This window comes from Lepidochelys kempii, chromosome 12 (genome assembly GCF_965140285.1).
Source record: "Lepidochelys kempii isolate rLepKem1 chromosome 12, rLepKem1.hap1, whole genome shotgun sequence".
Lineage (NCBI taxonomy): Eukaryota > Metazoa > Chordata > Testudines > Cheloniidae > Lepidochelys > Lepidochelys kempii.
Genome location: NC_136391.1, coordinates 39110792 through 39127498, shown reverse-complemented (window position 1 = coordinate 39127498; position 16707 = coordinate 39110792). Strand labels below are relative to the sequence as shown.

General features: G+C 47.0%; 1 protein-coding gene across 4 annotated transcripts in view; it reads right to left on the bottom strand.

Annotated features, from left to right (window-relative positions):
• ZFPM1 (zinc finger protein, FOG family member 1) overlaps nucleotides 1–16707 on the bottom strand; it is a 127255-nt gene that overhangs the window by 97348 nt on the left and 13200 nt on the right. The gene's annotated exons all lie outside the window — the stretch shown is intronic.

The window sequence follows — 16707 nt, the reverse complement described above, 5'->3', positions numbered from 1 at the left end:
CTGTTCAGAACATATACACTGCTGTGGCAGATGCCACTGTAGGGTGGTGTGATGCAAACAATACAAACCCTGACTGCATTAACAAATCAGTCAAGCTCCGAATACACTTGCTGAGATAATACTCCCTCAGTGGGAGGCAGAGTATTTTCCCAGCAGCGGCTTTTGTTGGGAGCAGACTGCATCGTCCTCAAGGCTGGAAAGGAAAACCTTTCCTTCAGTGGGACACAGAGCACTTGAAAGGAGGGGCAGCGGGGTCCAGTGCTTGGACTGGAGTGCGACTCAGGACAAATGCGTTCTAATCCCACCTCTGCCACAGATCCGCCATGTGATCCTGGGCAAATCACTTCATCTCGCTGTACCTGTTTCGTCTCCTACACTTGGCCTGTTCAGACTACGGCCTGGTCAATACTACATAGTTAAGTCAACACAAGGTAGCTTACGTCAACCTACCTATGGAAAAAAAGAGCCTACACTTAAATGTCAGTCGCACCAACGTCACCGTCCCGCTACACCGACTTAATAACGCCACCTCCATGAGTGGCGTAGAGTCACGGTCAACGTAGTTAGGTCGACGCAGCATCAGTAGAGATGCGGCATTGCTTACGTCAGCTGTTACTGGCTTTGAGGAGCCTTCCCACAATGCCCCACGCTAACACTACAATTGATACGAGCGCTCCTGGTGAGGACGCACACCACCGACACAAAGAGCCAAGTGTAGACGCGCTCGAGCAATGTAACCACGGCAGTGGCTGTGTGCTGATGTAAGTTAGGCCGACTCCATTTTGTAGCGTAGACACGGCCTAAGCCCTTTGAGGCAGGGATGGTCTCTCACAAGGCATCTCTCAGGGTCCTGATCTCAGCCAGGGTCTCTAGAACTACTCCACGACAAGTAAACAACAGGACAGCCAGTCACTTCATAACAAAGTGGGTAAGAGAGGCATTGATATCATATTAATACTTGGCATCTGTAAACCTACTTTCATTTGAAAGTCTCAGAGCCTTGGACAGCCACTAACAGACTAAGCCTCAACCCTTCCAGGAGGCCGGTATTAATTGTTATCTGCATTTACAAATCAGGAAACTGAGGCAGAGTAGCAAGCTGCCCAAGATCACACAGGGCGTCAGCGTCAAAAGCAGTACTAGGATCAAGACCTCCTGACCCTGTCTCTCGGCTCTAACCACTAGACCATGCTGTGACTTGGGAATAGGCAGCAAGTTAAAAAGCTATCAGTACAGGAATGGGGTTTTTAAACCTAAATTTGCCCATTCCAGTTCAGTTCTCCACCAAGCAGCTTTGCATCAGTGTTATGACCTGCAGCCACAGAACCATGAGCTGTGATTCCAACAGACCTTAGAAGCTAGGCAGGGTTGGCTTGATGCAGACCTACGTGGGAGACCCTGAAGGAAAGCCCAAGGTACAGCAGGAAGTACTGATGGAGTTTCAGAATGGGTCATTCTATCTCCTGAGTCCACGTGGGCGTTTTTTATACTCACGTAATGCTTCATCTGCTGACTGCAACGTGCTTTGCAAGAGGTCTGTATGGCTTATCCCTATTCAGAGAGGCACCGAGGGGTTAAGGGATTTTCCCAAGGTCATAGTGAAACAACAGCTTCCACTCAGGTGTCCTGTCCCTGGGCCACCAACGCCTCTGCACGTGCAGTCCCCTTCTGCATCTACTGGTGGGTCTGATTTCGGAGGACACCTAAAACACAGGCTTTCCAACCAGTTATCACTGGCCATGACAATTCCTAACCCTCTGCCACCCCGTAGCAGTAGCTCCAGCGTTCTAGACAAATTCCAGTTCGGATGTGTCACTTGGATCCTGTGCTTTCCACTTCCTCTCCAGTAGCACTGCTGGGCACATCTTAAACATGGCACAGAGGAAGATCCTACTGGGAAGCCCCAGAGCCAGCCATAGACAAGGACTCCCTGTGAATCCTATGCTCATTCCCTGCGGGGAAGTTCTCTTCCACCCTTGGAAGGAGAAGAGGATGGCACAGTTTAGCAGCAAGCTGGGGGAAGTGCTTTCTGCCACCAGATCCCAGGATGAAAGCTCAATGGCTACAGAAGTAGGTTTGATTGCCACTGGGTAAAGGGGCAGGGATTTAGCTGGCAAATCAACTTATTCTTCTCATGAGATTCTCCCTGCTTGACAGCTCCTCTTTCCGCTCCCCCCCCCACACACACACACCATGTGCACGAAAAAGAAAATCTCTTGACAAAGGCAAACCCCCCTGATGGGGAATCTTGATGGGTCAGAGACTACATTGAAATTGGGGCGGAGGAGAGAATCAGAAAGCTTTGAAATCTTCAAAGCTCTGGCTTGACAAATCCCTGCTGGAAATGGCCTAGATTCATCAGAGTCATGCACACCCCGCAGGGGCTGCGGAAGATCTATATTACACGCACATTGCGTAGTCACTATTCACGCAGCGTTGCTTACACAAGCAGGCCACCAGGGTCAGGTTACTGACCAACCGACAATGCCCTTACAGTATAAAAAAATACAGCAGCAACGGCCCAAAACATTACAGCTGACAATGGGATTAACTCTGCGGTTCGGATCTTGACCGTAGGCACCTCTTCCTGCGCCCATGTTCGTCCTAGCATGGGTCACTACTTGGGAGGCTTTGGAACGGGATTTGTGTTAGGGCAGAGGGAATTATTTGTGCTGTCTACCAGCATTTAGTGTGTTGCTTGGTTTTAAGTGGCTCCTGACCCCAGGTGCCATAGCTAAGGCATATTCAAGTTACAATTTAATATACACAGAGCGTCCTGCCTGGGCTGCGTGGCAAACAGAGCCTGGGGTATGAATGGATCCCTTGTACAGTTTGAGAACGATCAGCCCCTGGCTTCCCGTCTCACCCACGCGAAACTGGCATCTAGAGCTCGCCTTTCCCCTCAATAAAAGGTGCCAACTAGTATCCACTTTCCCCTCCCTTCACAGCACCAGTGTTTAAATGGCATCGGAATCTAAACACAAATGCAAATCTTTGATGGGCGGGATGCATTCTAGCAGGAAAAACCCCTATTCCGGAAGGGCTGGAGCTTTCCACAGCAGAAAGCGTGGGGCACAGTGAGAAAGAGAAAAAATAAAAATGGACTGAACGGTTCCCCCCCCCCCCCCTCGCACTCCCTTCCCTACCTTCTTTTTGAAAAACATAATTTATCTGTGTATTATCAAGAAATCCAGACACTTTAATCAGTGAGCTATGAAGTCAGTATTTCCATTCTTATCTAGTGGAGGAGTGGAAATGGAGAGCAGATAGGCAGCTCCCAGCCGATCCGTGGTGGGGAATGTTAATGGGAGAAGAGGGAGAGCTATTGGCTACTGAGCGTGGGCTATCTCCACCATTATCAAGCTGTTATCAATTCAACCATCTCAACGCAGTAATGGGGCCAGTTCAACTTTCCGCATTATCATAGGAGCTGAAACCTGCATGAGAGGCCTCAGCTGGGAGACAGAAAAGTGAGTAAGCGGCTGAACTCCACATTTTAAAAGCGCGGGGGGGGGAGCTGGAGGGAGGGAAGAAAAAGCCAGATGAATCAATTCAAAAGCAGAATTAAAGAGGAGCAGGTTGAAAGGCTACAGGCAGAACAGACCATGTAAACTGGGCAAGGAAGCCAAGCCCGGGTGAGCAAGACACGATTGTGTGGGTTTGGTTTCTGGAAGGAGAGATCTGAAAGACTCCATCTAAAGTCCACCCTGGTCAGACAGCTAATAACTTATGCAAGCCAGCTTGAGCAGAGGTGCCTAACCAAGTGGCAGGCCCTCGGCATGTGGCAGGAGAGCAACGGGAAGCTTCTTTCTAACGGGGCTACAGTTTGAGAGCCCTCCTGAGCCCTGGCTGAAATCAGAACCCAAGATCTGTTGACCAGCCTTAGACCGCGGGGCAGGGACCACTTTGGTGTTGCATGTTTGCACGGCACCAAACAGGAAGGAGCAGGGCTGCCGTAAAGCGGAGCAGAGTTACAGTCTGAAGAGTAGAAGGGAACTGCAGCTGAAGGAGAAAAGAATAAGGGAGGGAAGGATGGGAGAGGTCACCAAATGCGCGGCTGTTCTCACTGGCCCTTGCAGGAAGGGAAGCAGTCAGGTTGGGAACCGGGGACAGAGAGAAGTGAGACTAGGGTAAGAGAAGGACAGGACAGGTGTAAGCACAGGCGGGCCTGACTTCCTCAGAGGTTCCTATGAAAACTGACTTCCACAAACATTTGTAAAGGGGTGGGACAGAAAGAAAGAGAGACGTGTGAATTCATTCGAGGTGCACACATCACCAGAGGCCTTCTTGGTGACTCAGAATTGCACCCTGCATGGGAAACATCCAAGCCATGAGCTGGAGATTTCGCTGGGAATCCCTGCATGCCATTTGTGATCGTACACTCACCAAAACAGCACCCACGAGCGACAACGCTGCGTGTGCGTGCCAGGCCACCACTTCACCCGGATGCTTGCACTGGCCCCCATCAGCACCTCTCCTCCCGAGTGAAAATTTAAGGTCTCTGTGTCGGTGAAAGATGCCAGATTTACAACCCTGCTCTGTTTACCCATTAGACAAATACAGCATGGGCAGGAGCTTCCTTCCTCCAGGCCCCAACGGCATGTCTCAACTTTGACCTCCTCTGGGATGAGGGGGGAGTTCAGCCCCGGAGACTCATCCAGTCCTACATCCCCCACTTGATGTTGAACTGGGCCCCTTGTTAGCAGCTTCAGCTGCGGTTGGCAGAATTACGAGAGGAACTTGCTCGCTGGGAACTGAACCAAGACCAAATCCATGGCACACAGGCCCACTGGCCAGCCATCAGAACCGAACGTGCACCGCAAGAAGCTGGCTGGAGAGAGATTTGAAGATCCAAAAAAGTGCAGAAAAGCTGCCCTTATTTAGAATTAACCGCCCACCTCCCCACTAAAAGGTAGCACACATGCCACAAGGCATCAAGATGATCCAGGAAGCTGCCTGCTGACAGGGTTTCTCTGTAGCCAGGTTCCCCGCAACTTGCGGTCTCAGCAAATCCATGGTTATAATAAATGAATAATAAATAATAATAATAATGTTAAATAAATCTTGGTGGCTGTTGCTACCCTCAACAACGTCACCGCTGTGGGGCAAGAGCTCTGAATTTTTTGCTCCAGTAACACATTCCCCTGCCGCACCAGGTGAAGGAAAACCTCTACTCGCAGTACGGGGTATATGACCCAGCTCTCATTCCAGCCAGTCATGGCCAGTGCTACACGTACACGTTAGCCAGTTTGTTACAGGAATTTTGATTCATAACTCAAAGCAATTCTCACTTTGGTGGGGGGGGGGTGACCCATTTCTTTTTAATTAAAAAACAAACAAACAATCGATGGGCTGGCCATGCGAGATTTAAAAAATAACGTATCAGATTAACAAATGAGAGAAACATTTCCTTTATGCACTGGCGAATGGGAGATGCCACAGAAATATGTTGATGTGAGAGCGAGGAGATAACGAATTATTTTGGAGGAAAAAAAAGCAGGGGAAGGCTGTTATCTGAAGTGACTCACATATACACTCCTTAACCCTATTTCAGCCCAAGGTCAGCAGTTACATTCCTTTCAGCATTTCATCCCGTCCAAAAAAACATGTTGCTGCAGGAACAACGAGGAGTCTTTACTGCTGCAGTGAGCCAAAGGCGGAACTTCATTACCACGGAAACACTTGAACTCAAGAGAAATATAAATCAGGAGGTCTGTCTTGTCAGTCTCCAGTGTTCAAAAACCATAAGTACAGTAAAATGTTTTTAAAACAGTGATAAACGTGGGGGTCTTTTTTAATTGCCTCTTGATTTTGGAGTCTTCAGGTTACACCCAGGGCACATTTTCAAGCTTTCCTCCACCACCATAAGGGTGAGAAACTTATAAGCGAAAGCTACGAGGCTTGTATGATGACAGGATTCCAGGAGCTGGGGCTTCAAGATGACACACCAAATATCATGAGAGTTGGCAACACTGGTTTTGGAGTCAAGGTCTCCCACGCAGCCTGGTTAACTAAAAACACCTCAACACAGAGGAAAGCCCTTGGAAAACAGCTCCAAGAAACACAATAAATTTTACAGTTTTCTTTTTTCTTTTCTTTTTTTTTTTTAAAGGCGGTGGCGGGGGTGGGGGCAGGGGAAGGACAACAGTTTGATTTGGTTTTAAATCAGGCCAGTGAAGAGAACCAACAAAGTTTCCCTACTAATGTTTCCCCATTAAATTGCTGTTTTTCATTATCTATGCTGTTTGCTTCCTTTTTCAGTTCTCCTCTCATAGACAATTCAGACAGACTCGTCAGTTTCTAGTCAATTTCAGTTTCAAAGTCTGAGGCACTAGCCCCCAGGCTGTAATATTTGGCTCTCATACATGGTAGAAAAGCTTTAAACAAAGCTTCCCAAGGACCAAGGTTTTCAGAAGCGAGGAGTCACTTGGTGTACCCAATTCATGATGCCTAAAAGGGTCCTAAATTTTCAACAGGTAGATAATCTTTATATTTCATTTTGTAGCTTAAAAAAAGCCTACGTTTTAAGCCAAAATTGACCCAACAGTGCCTCATTCAACACGTAGAAAAAGGAGCAGTTTGATTCTTCCAGTGAGGTTTGTTAGCCAATTTAGTCCCATTTTTGAGGTTCTGGAAGTTTTATCTTTCCAGACTATCTGCGAGCCCCTCCCACTCCAGAAGGTTCACTGAATCAGAAAACAAAGTTGTGATTAAATGGTGTTCTTGTTTGCAATCAGCGATCACATACACAAGCTGCTGGGGCTCTACGAAACAGAGGCAGCCTGCCACCTGCACTGACGCAGTCTGAATTGGATCAGACTTCCCTCGTCCCTTGCTTATTTTAGTGCTTCGATTTTTGTCGAGCCTAGTTTCTGTGCACTCAGGCATCAGGCTGGGGAGCTCTGGTCTGTTCCCAGCTCTGCAAGTAACTGCCTTCATGGAACGGGGCAAGTCCCTATGTGCCAAATGGGGATTATAATTCCTGACCTCACAGGGGTGTTAGGAGAATTAATCCATTCATGCCCTCTCTTTGCAGAGAGCTGGAATAGCCTGTATCATCAAGTTACCTTCTCTGCATAATCAGGACTGCAACGTCCTGGGGGGAAATATCACCAAGGCCTCATCCAGCAATGCCAATGGGCTTTGGATCTGGGGCAACAGAACCTTTAATTTTGGCCCGCAGTGGCCCTCCAGTTCATCCCGAGGGCAGTCTGCCACGACTAAGGGATCTAACCGCCCAGAGCGCAAGCCGACTATTGCTCCTTGCCAATGGCTGGTGAACTCAATGACAAGGGATTTATCTTGATCTCTCAAGGGAGAAAATGACAAGCAACTATTACGACTGTGGGCATTTGGTTTAAGAGGGAAAGCACCACTGGGTGTGTTTGTAGGTGCAAGTCCACTGCAACTCTTTGTCCCCCAGCAAGCTGCTAACAGTGTCGCACCACTTAGGCCCCCTGCTTTAGATGCAAGACAAGTAAGTGAGAAATTCTTTATGGGACGTGAAAGATATAGGGGGCAGGTGAGAGAATGAGAGGCCTCCTTCCGCCGGCCCTGGAGATGGAAGGCTGCACAGTGCAGTAGGGCGGAGCTAGAGTATAGTTTGAGAACCCCTCTGGTGATCATCAGGGGAGTTCAGACGTCCTCCCCATGGGCCCTGGAAGCCGCCAAATGCCAGATCTGCTGCTCTAACTCGCCAAATTATATGAAATGCCACCTCTCCTGTATCGTCCCTGCAGAGCTCCTGCCATGGAACCAAAAAAGGACACGTGCTTTGGCATTCCACAAAACAGATTCTGCCACCGGCACCGCATGGCCAAAGCCCTGCGTGAAGAAATGGGCTGTGCCCAATTGCAGTCACTTTCTTCCCGTTTCAGTGTAACTAAGTAAACACCGGATGGGCATAATAGAGGCACATCACCGATATAACTGTGAAGTTAAGAGAGGAGGAGAGTCCAACACCTGGTCTGCTATGCTCCCGAGTTGCTCTAGTGGTTTCTTAGGCCGAACTAAGCCATTGCCAATTTTATTAATGTGCTCAAGCGGAGGAGAATATTTCCTCTTCAGACAGAGACATCCCGGACAGGCCATGCCGAGCACCATGAGCGGGGCAGTGCGTAAAACCAAAAGGCCCAACACAGGCTGCTAACTTGCACTGGTGCCAATGGGAAAAAATTAGGGCTGTCGATTAATCGCAGTTAATCACTTGATTAACACATGAAAATTAACCATGATTAATGGCAGTTTCAATCGCACAGTTAAACAATAGAATACCAACTGAAATTTATTAAATATTTTTGGGTGTTTTTCTACATTTTCAAATATATGGATTTCAGTAACAACACAGAATACAAAGTGTACAGTGCTCACCTTATATTATTATTTTGATGATAAATATTTGCACTGTAAAAATGATAAAAGAAGAAGTATTTTTCAATTCACCTCATACAAATATTCTAGTGCCATCTCTTTATCATGAAAGTGTAACTTACAAATGTAGATTTTGGGTTACATAACTGCACTCAAAAACAAAATAATAAAACTTTAGAGCCCACAAGTCCACTCAGTCCTACTTCACGTTCAGCCGATTTACGGGAGAAAATGCTGCCCTCTTCTTATTTATGTCACCAGAAAGTGAGAACAGGCATTTGCATGGGACTTTTGTAGCCAGCATTACAAGGTATTTATTTACATGCCAGATATGCTGAATATTTATATGCACCTTCATGCTTTGGCCACCATTCCAGAGGACATGCTTCCATGCTGATGATGCTAGTTAAAAATTAATGTGTCAATTAAATTTGTGACTGAACTCCTTGGGGGAGAATTATATGTCCCCTGCTCTGTTTTACCCACATTCTGCCATGTATTTCATGTTATAGCAGTCTTGGATGATGACCCAGCACATTGTTCATTTTAAGAACACTTTCGCTGCAGATTTGACAAAACACAAAGAAGATACCAATGTGAGATTTCTAAAGATAGCTACAGCAGCCGACCCAAGGTTTAAGAATCTGAAACACCTTCCAAAATCTGAGAGGGACGAGGTGTGGAGCATGCTTTCAGAAGCCTAAAAGAGCAAAACTCCAATGCAGAAACTCCAGAACCCAAACCACCAAAAAAGAAAATCAACCTTCTGCTGGTGGCATTTGACTCAGATAATAAAAATGAACACGCGTCAGTCATCTCTGCTTCGGATTGTTATCGAGCAGAACCCGTCATCAGCATGGACACATGTACCCTGGAATGGTGGTTGAAGGGCCATATGAATCTTTAATGCAACTGGCATGTAAATATCTTGCGACATCAGCTACAACAGTGCCATGATAACACCTGTTCTCACTTTCAGGTGACCTTGTGAACAAGAAGCGGGCAGCATTATTTCCTGCAAATGTAAACAAACTTGTTTGTCTGAGCGATTGGCTGAACAAGAAGTAGGACTAAGTGGACTTGCAGGCTCTAAAGTTTTACATTGTTTTATTTTTGAATGCAGTTATTTTTTGTACAAAATTCTACATTTGTAAGTTCAACTTTAATGATAAAAAGATTGCACTACAGTACTTGTATTAGGTGAATTGAAAAATATAATTTCTTTTGTTTTTTACAGTGCAAAAATTTGTAATAAAAATAAATATAGAGTGAGCACTGTACACCTTGTATTCCATGTTGTAACTGAAATCCATATATTTGAAAATGTGGAAAACACAAAAAAATATTTAAACAAATGGTATTCTATTATTATTTAAAATTTTTTTAATCGCTTGAGAGCCCTAGAAAAAAATCCATTCATAAAACATGGCAGTGGAGCAACCCAGCAAGGACACTAGGGGGACATGTTCTGATGGATCAGTGTGATCTGCAGCACACCAGCTGTCGGAGATGGAAAGATACCACCTGGCTAGAGGAGTAGATAATCTGGGCAGATGAACATAAACACTCCAAGAAACTTGGAGGGAAATGCTCCCTGTCATTGGTGGGTTTGTTTTACAGCACCTAGAGGGTTCAAAGAGAAATCAAAGCCCCCTGATGCTGGACACTATGAGTATACATACGCACATACACAGGCCTTGCTCTGGAGAGTTTGCAATCGAAGGCTGGATTAGCATCCCCCCTATTATAGATGGAGAAGGGATGTGCAGGGAGACTAAAGATTTGCTCAACATCACACAAGGAATCTGTGGCAGAACAGGGAATTTGAATCCAGACCCCTCAAGTCCCAGTCCACTAGCTTAATCACAAGACGACCCTCCCTCATGCCTTTTAATATCACAAATGGGCAACGGCAGGTTACCAAGGGTGGCGAGTTCCTGCGGAAGACACGAGGGGGGAATTTGAGAGACGAGCATGTGCTGGCACTGGGTACTCTAGGGTGGAGGGGGCAGGCAGGCAGAGGGTACCGCCTGGAGACAGGGTGAGAAAAGCATGAGGTGGAATGGATTCATCGGCGGGAAACAGCCACCGACGGTTTGCACAAGGACGATTCTTTTCCGGGGCAGATGGGTCGTAGCGTTTAGGGGTCTGACAGGTGCCATCAACGGCACTGGGACCATCTTGCTGCCATAGAAATGGCAGGATAGTTGTGTAGTCAAGGACATGGCGATCCGGTCCAGGCCTTCCTCCCCTTTAAACCTCTTTTTACCACCCTCTTCCCCAGGCAGCAACAAGGCCTGGGGGGGGGGGGGGGGGAGACGGTGAAGGGATGATCTGCACTGAGATGCACCAAGTTGCGTGTGGAGAGAAGAGCGATTAGATGGGTGATTTTAAAGTGCCCATGAGGCCACATTACAGAGGCAGCCTCTGCTTTGTACACAAACAGCCCAAGTTCCAGGCACAGGGGGACGACTGGCGGGCAAGAGGAACAGCAATGGGAGCTATGGAGTTCCCCGTTCAGACGCAGGCAAGACAAAGAGGTTCTGTCATGTGCGTTGTCTTTACTAGAAGCTAGCAGGGGTGGGATTTTCCAGGAGTGCGCATCGCCTCGTGCCGCTCCCACTGCAGCCAGCAGGGGTTTTACCCACACGAGGAGCCGAGCGAGGCCAGGGCTCAGCGCCTTTGGAAAATCCCTCCCCACCAGCTATTGGGTCACTTCCTGCAGGGGCACAAAAGGGACTGAAACACGGGGGGCGGGGCCGGCATGAAAGAAGGGGGAGACCCACCTGTGGGAGCAGTCCATGGGGCTGGCATCATCGGGAAGCAGAGGCAGCTCAGAGTGACGGAACAACAGAGGGGTTCAGATGGGTCTGAGGGAGGCGGGCGAAGAGTGAACTTCGACGCCGCAGAGAAAGGGAGGCAGCGATTGCGGGACTGCCAGGCTTAGGAGAACGTTTTCATGGCTGCATTTTGGACGGACTGGCAGGGACGGGTGTGCAATCTCAAGGGAAGGCACAGATTACAGGCACAGCATGGCATGGAGGTCTCGTGGCAACGGCAGGGCGCCTGGGTTCTGTTAGCAATGGTGCCTCTCACTTGCGGTGTTCCAGGTCACACATCACACCACGGCCTACTCACCTCCCCCGGCAGCCATGAAGCAAGTGGCACAAACAAAGCCTCAAGGTCCCTGCAGAAGAGGAGTTACAGGAGAGGGCAGAGTATTTATGTTTCACAAGACAAGGGCCCTAGCACCTCCTTGTCTACCAACCTTGTCTTGGTATAATGCTGATTCACACCAACTGAAGTCCTGGCTCAGAGTTATTTGATGGGGAGACAAAGAAAACAAGATGGGAGGGGGGCTTCCATTACCTAACAGTAATCAAAGAACTCACGGCGGACAGTTTTCATTTACGCCAGTGGCCATTTTTAGCCTTTACACTCAGTTACACACTGTAAACGAAGTAATGCTACTTACATAATACCCAGCAGAGGGTCCCAGAATGCTTTGCAAGCATTCAGTAAGCCTCACAAAAGCCGCCAGGGCGATTGGGTTTGATTTGCCCCATTTGTAAACAGGGGAAAATGAGGCACAGAGGAAAAGCAATTTACCCAAGATCATACAGCAAACCAGGGGCAGAGTGGGGGAAAGAACCCAGGTGTCCCCTGCATTAGTCACACAATGCCTTGCTAATTGGGGCCACCAGAATGGCTTAGAAGTGTCAAAGCGTCAGAGAAGCACAAGAACTCGGGGCATTAGCCACTTGCATATTACTGAACACACTAGCTCAGTCAGAAAACAAACAGACAGAGTAAGAGAAGCGGACGGGAGGATCAAAAGCCATGGGGTTAAAGCAGTAGAACTAAAATTAGACTCCAGTCTGGCTACTGTGACTGTTACAAGCAGTTCGCTTCCATTTTCCAGAACTAGCTATAGTACATGTGAATGTGTTTATTGGGGAAGGCCCAATCCTATAAAACCTTGCTCATAGGAGTAATATGAGAAATCTTTCCCCATGCAAGTGAAGGACTACTGTCAAGACTATTGTGTAGTAAGAACCCACTCCTGTTCCAGTAATCACACCCACTTCAGCAGGGTAACTTGTCTGGGGCCACAGGGACCCTTATGAGTAAAGAAGGCCCTTATTCTCCATTACACCAATGCTCCCCCATCAAATAAAAAAACCCCACCAGATCACACCACTTTCCACCACTAACAGAGTTCTGATTGGGGCCCAATTCCACAAGCTTTACTCACGGGTCGAGCACTTATTCGTATCCCACTGAAGTCAGTAGAGCTACTTGCATCGTTCCTTACTTGCGTAAGGGTCTGCAGAATCAGGCTCATGAATTATAAAGATATCTAGGCCAAACAAATGAAACACACACACAAAACACTCAGCCCAGAACAGGCTCAGTCTAAACAATGTAGAGCACACTTGCTATCTGGCACCATCTATTAGCAATTAAAGAATATCCACAAAAATATATATGATTGTGCTCTATTTTTTTCCTTTTAACATTTTTGCTACACATAGCAGCCTGGGAGATAGTGATCAAAAAGAAAAAGTAAGTCAGCCTTCTTCAAACTCATGCAACATCTGTAACTTATAAAAGACACCAAAGAGAAATCTTCTAAATTCAACTTATTTTATGGAGTGCTTGTGTGGAAAAAAATAAGTGTAAATGCAGGCTGCCCTCCCTCCCCCACTCCAATCAGATAATTAAAAGGCCTGCCTTAATCATATTTGCAATGGAACAAATTGTTGGAGCCCTTTCGCCTTCTCTTTTCAGTGTTTGTTATTGTAGCGAATCCTGCTCCAGTCTGGTTGGTACAGATAAGAAGCCCTTATCTCACTTGGCAATCTTTATCAGTATGGAGATCAGGCCCCAGAACTTATCAGGAATTCAGATCTACCGTAGCTGAGAGCAAACCCAGAAAGGGAAAAAACAGGCAGGCCCATGTAACGACTGTGAGAATTTTCACTTCAAGTTAATGTAAAAAATTATATATATATAATAAAAAGACACACACAGCCACATCAGCAACATGAGATCAATCTCCTTGTTTATCAATTTCCCTCATCTAAAAAGCCAGAACTGTAACTACATGAACATGCAGCTGCCAAAAGGTTCACTCATTTTATATATGTGCCCACACTCCCATGTTTGAAGTTAATAAATGTAACAGGCTATCTAGGTTTGAGATCAGCTCCCTGCTTCTTATCAGCCATTCACATCTATCTAACAGCAGAACAAAAGACACACAGAAAAGAGCGAGCAGGCAGCTGCATCTGAGCTTGCTGTATTTTCATAGCCTTTGATAAATACTGATGGCGGGGGAGGGAGACAAATACAGCCTTCATCACTAATGGAATCAGATTAATTACCTGATCTGTTGCCACCCACCCCAAAATCGAGCAGTGACAGGCACAGAGGGCCAGCAACTCAAGCAGCACTCAACAGAAGGATTCTCTATCAAATTAAACATATAATGCACCGGGCATTGTCATCAACTATCTGAACTACCATCAGTGCCTAGTTACAATCAGATGACATGTGGAGTTCAGGCATTAAAAAAAGCTAAGCATAAGCCAGGCCAAAACTACCATGGGGAATAACGAAAGCAGACATTGCTAGCACCTTTTTCTGATGCCCCTTGTAGAGCAATTCTAACTGATGCTTCACAGGGTGCATGCCACTAGCTCGCTCTTCCCAAAACGTTCTGCTGCAAGCCAAGGGGTTGTAGTATTTTGGCCCTTCCTGTCAACTCTGGACTGGCAGGCCCAGGGCCCAGTTGTTTGCATTTTAGGATTTAAGGAGCTTGTTAAATTAAAAAGCATTCAGCATTAAAAATAAACAACAGTTGGTTAAATATAATCCAGCATCTGATCTTTGTCTTATCACTTTTGGCAATCACATGCGCTCCCCGAGATCTCCCTTCTGAGCTATCTGCATTTCACATCAAGCTGAAAAAAGCAGAACAGAGAAGCACAGAGGAAAAATAAAATAAGCAGATAAGAATCTGGGGAGGTTTTAATGCTTCAGCTGAGACGATGTAAGTATAGACTTTATGGAAACAGGTCCCATTTGTACATTATAGGAGTATAGTTACCAGACCCCTGATTCATGCCCACTTTTCCCTTCTCAGGAGAGTGCAGTACAGACAGCAGAAAGCTGCTCTCGCAGCACTATATATCTCTAATGACTGTTTTTATGTTGACACATACAGGAAGGGTTCCAAGCTTTCAGCTTTTAATCAGTTTTGGCCATCACCATCAGCCTGAGATCAGCCTCCCACTTTATCATTTCTTCATATCTCTGAAGAAAGCAGAAGAGGAAGGAGACAGAGCAGCCTTCAGTACAGCTAATGCATTCAGAATGCTGCCCATCCTGGCAAACATCACAATCCATCTCAAGATCACCTTTTACTCCTTTATTAAGCAGAGTACGTCTTGCAGAGGTGACAAGGAAGGAGCTGAGAACAAATGCACAACAGTGGTTCACCGAGACCTAGCAACTCATGCAGACAAACTGGATGGAAAGTTTAAAATAAAGTCTGGCAACAGATCTATGCTGGAGGACAAATTTGCGTGCTATTAATATGTACCCTCCTCAGTGGAGCCTTGGCAGACCTGAAGGGCACTTACTTCCTGTCACAAACGAGTGCGGATCCCACACACTGAAATACTTATCAAGAAAAAGATCAGCATTGTTATTTCAGCAGCTGAGTGTTCAATGCAGAGATGCTGCCACCAGCTTCTATAGTCACTTCAGCTAATTAAGATGGGACGGTTACACAGGAGCCCAGCCATTTGCTCAGGGCCACCAAGAAGGTGATATTTCTTGACCAGCAATGTTTGCCATGACACTGCAAAAAGAAAGCAGCAGAAGTTGGATGAAACTTTTTTGTAAAAGGCAGACTGAAGTTGAAAGTAACTATTTTTAACTTCCCAAGCTGTAAAGGTCTGGTTCAGTCTTATCAGCAGAATCACCCCAGGCAGGCAAACAGGTAGATGCAATGCAGTATTGCAATTATTTCAAAAGAAAGATAAAGCAATATTATCGCATGGTGGCCAATTTTATCCCCAACATCTCTGCTTTATCACCAGTTGAGATCAGGAGAAAAGAAAAACGTTGCTAAACCAGTCACTGGAAGAGTTCCAGCAGTCTATAGAACTTCCCAAGAATATGCAACAATAATCTCTTTCATCTTTGCCAGACCTGAAATCAGATTTTCCTTGGTTGATCAATTGGGATCACGGAAAGAATGATAATCCAGAGGCATTAGCATCAGCCAGGGGAAACTTGGACAGAGCCAGAAAAACAAAGTAATCCAATGGCAGTCTCTACCCGGCTTTTATCACAACACTTTATCAGTTCTCCCAAATCTGAGTGTGCTTGCAGAGTGAGGTGAGATGGACAGGAGCTCCCCACAATAAAAGGGACGGGGGGGGGGCGGGAAATAACCAGGGCACATTTTGGTTACAAGGTCTGCAAAGGAGTTTTTAAAAAGCAATATGCACAGCACAGTGAGCAGATCTGCGATAAGATGATCCCACTTAAAGATCTCCAAACACTTCGCATCACGTTTTTCAAAAGTCCCCCTGGATGAGGCTTTTTTAACGCCATGGATGGGAGTCAAACATAGATAAGATCACAATTTCAGACCGTCCCGACAGAGCGATCTTATCAGGATGGGGCTTGCTGAATGGAATATGTTAAAGCTTTATCTCAGCTCTGATCAGAGGAGGCTGTATCAGGCTGAAACATCTCTGTGGAAGGAGAGAGAGGGGAAGGAGAAGGGGGGGGAGGGGGAGCACTGAAAGAAAATAAATAGGCAAGCCGGACACAAACTTCTGCAACCGCATGCAGAAATCCTGAGCAGCCTAATTGGACCTTGCGGTACCAGCACGCGCGCGCACACAACAGCTCTGCCCGGTGTGGATATTAGATTACAGGTCCCTGTGCAAGCAGCCAGCCCCGCAGCTCCCCAACAGAGCCCAGGGAGGGGAGGCAAGAGGTGATGTGGAGAACGCAGGACGCCCAGAAAAAGGCACCAGGGGAGGGGAGGAAAGTGACAAACACAAGACCCGAGCAGCTGCCTGCGAGACGCACTAGGGACCCGCCACCCCGGAGCTGCCTCTCCTAAATTCGCCTCCTGACTGTCCGGGCTGAAGCCGCTCCGCTTGCTGGAGGCTTGGAAAGCTCGTGGTTTAACCACCCCAAACACAGCCCCCACCAGCTCCGCACGGGGCAGGAGGAGGACAGGCTCCCTTTGCCCAGGGAGGCGGATCAGGGGCACTGTCCGTGTAGGAGGGAGAGAGTCTGGACTGACTG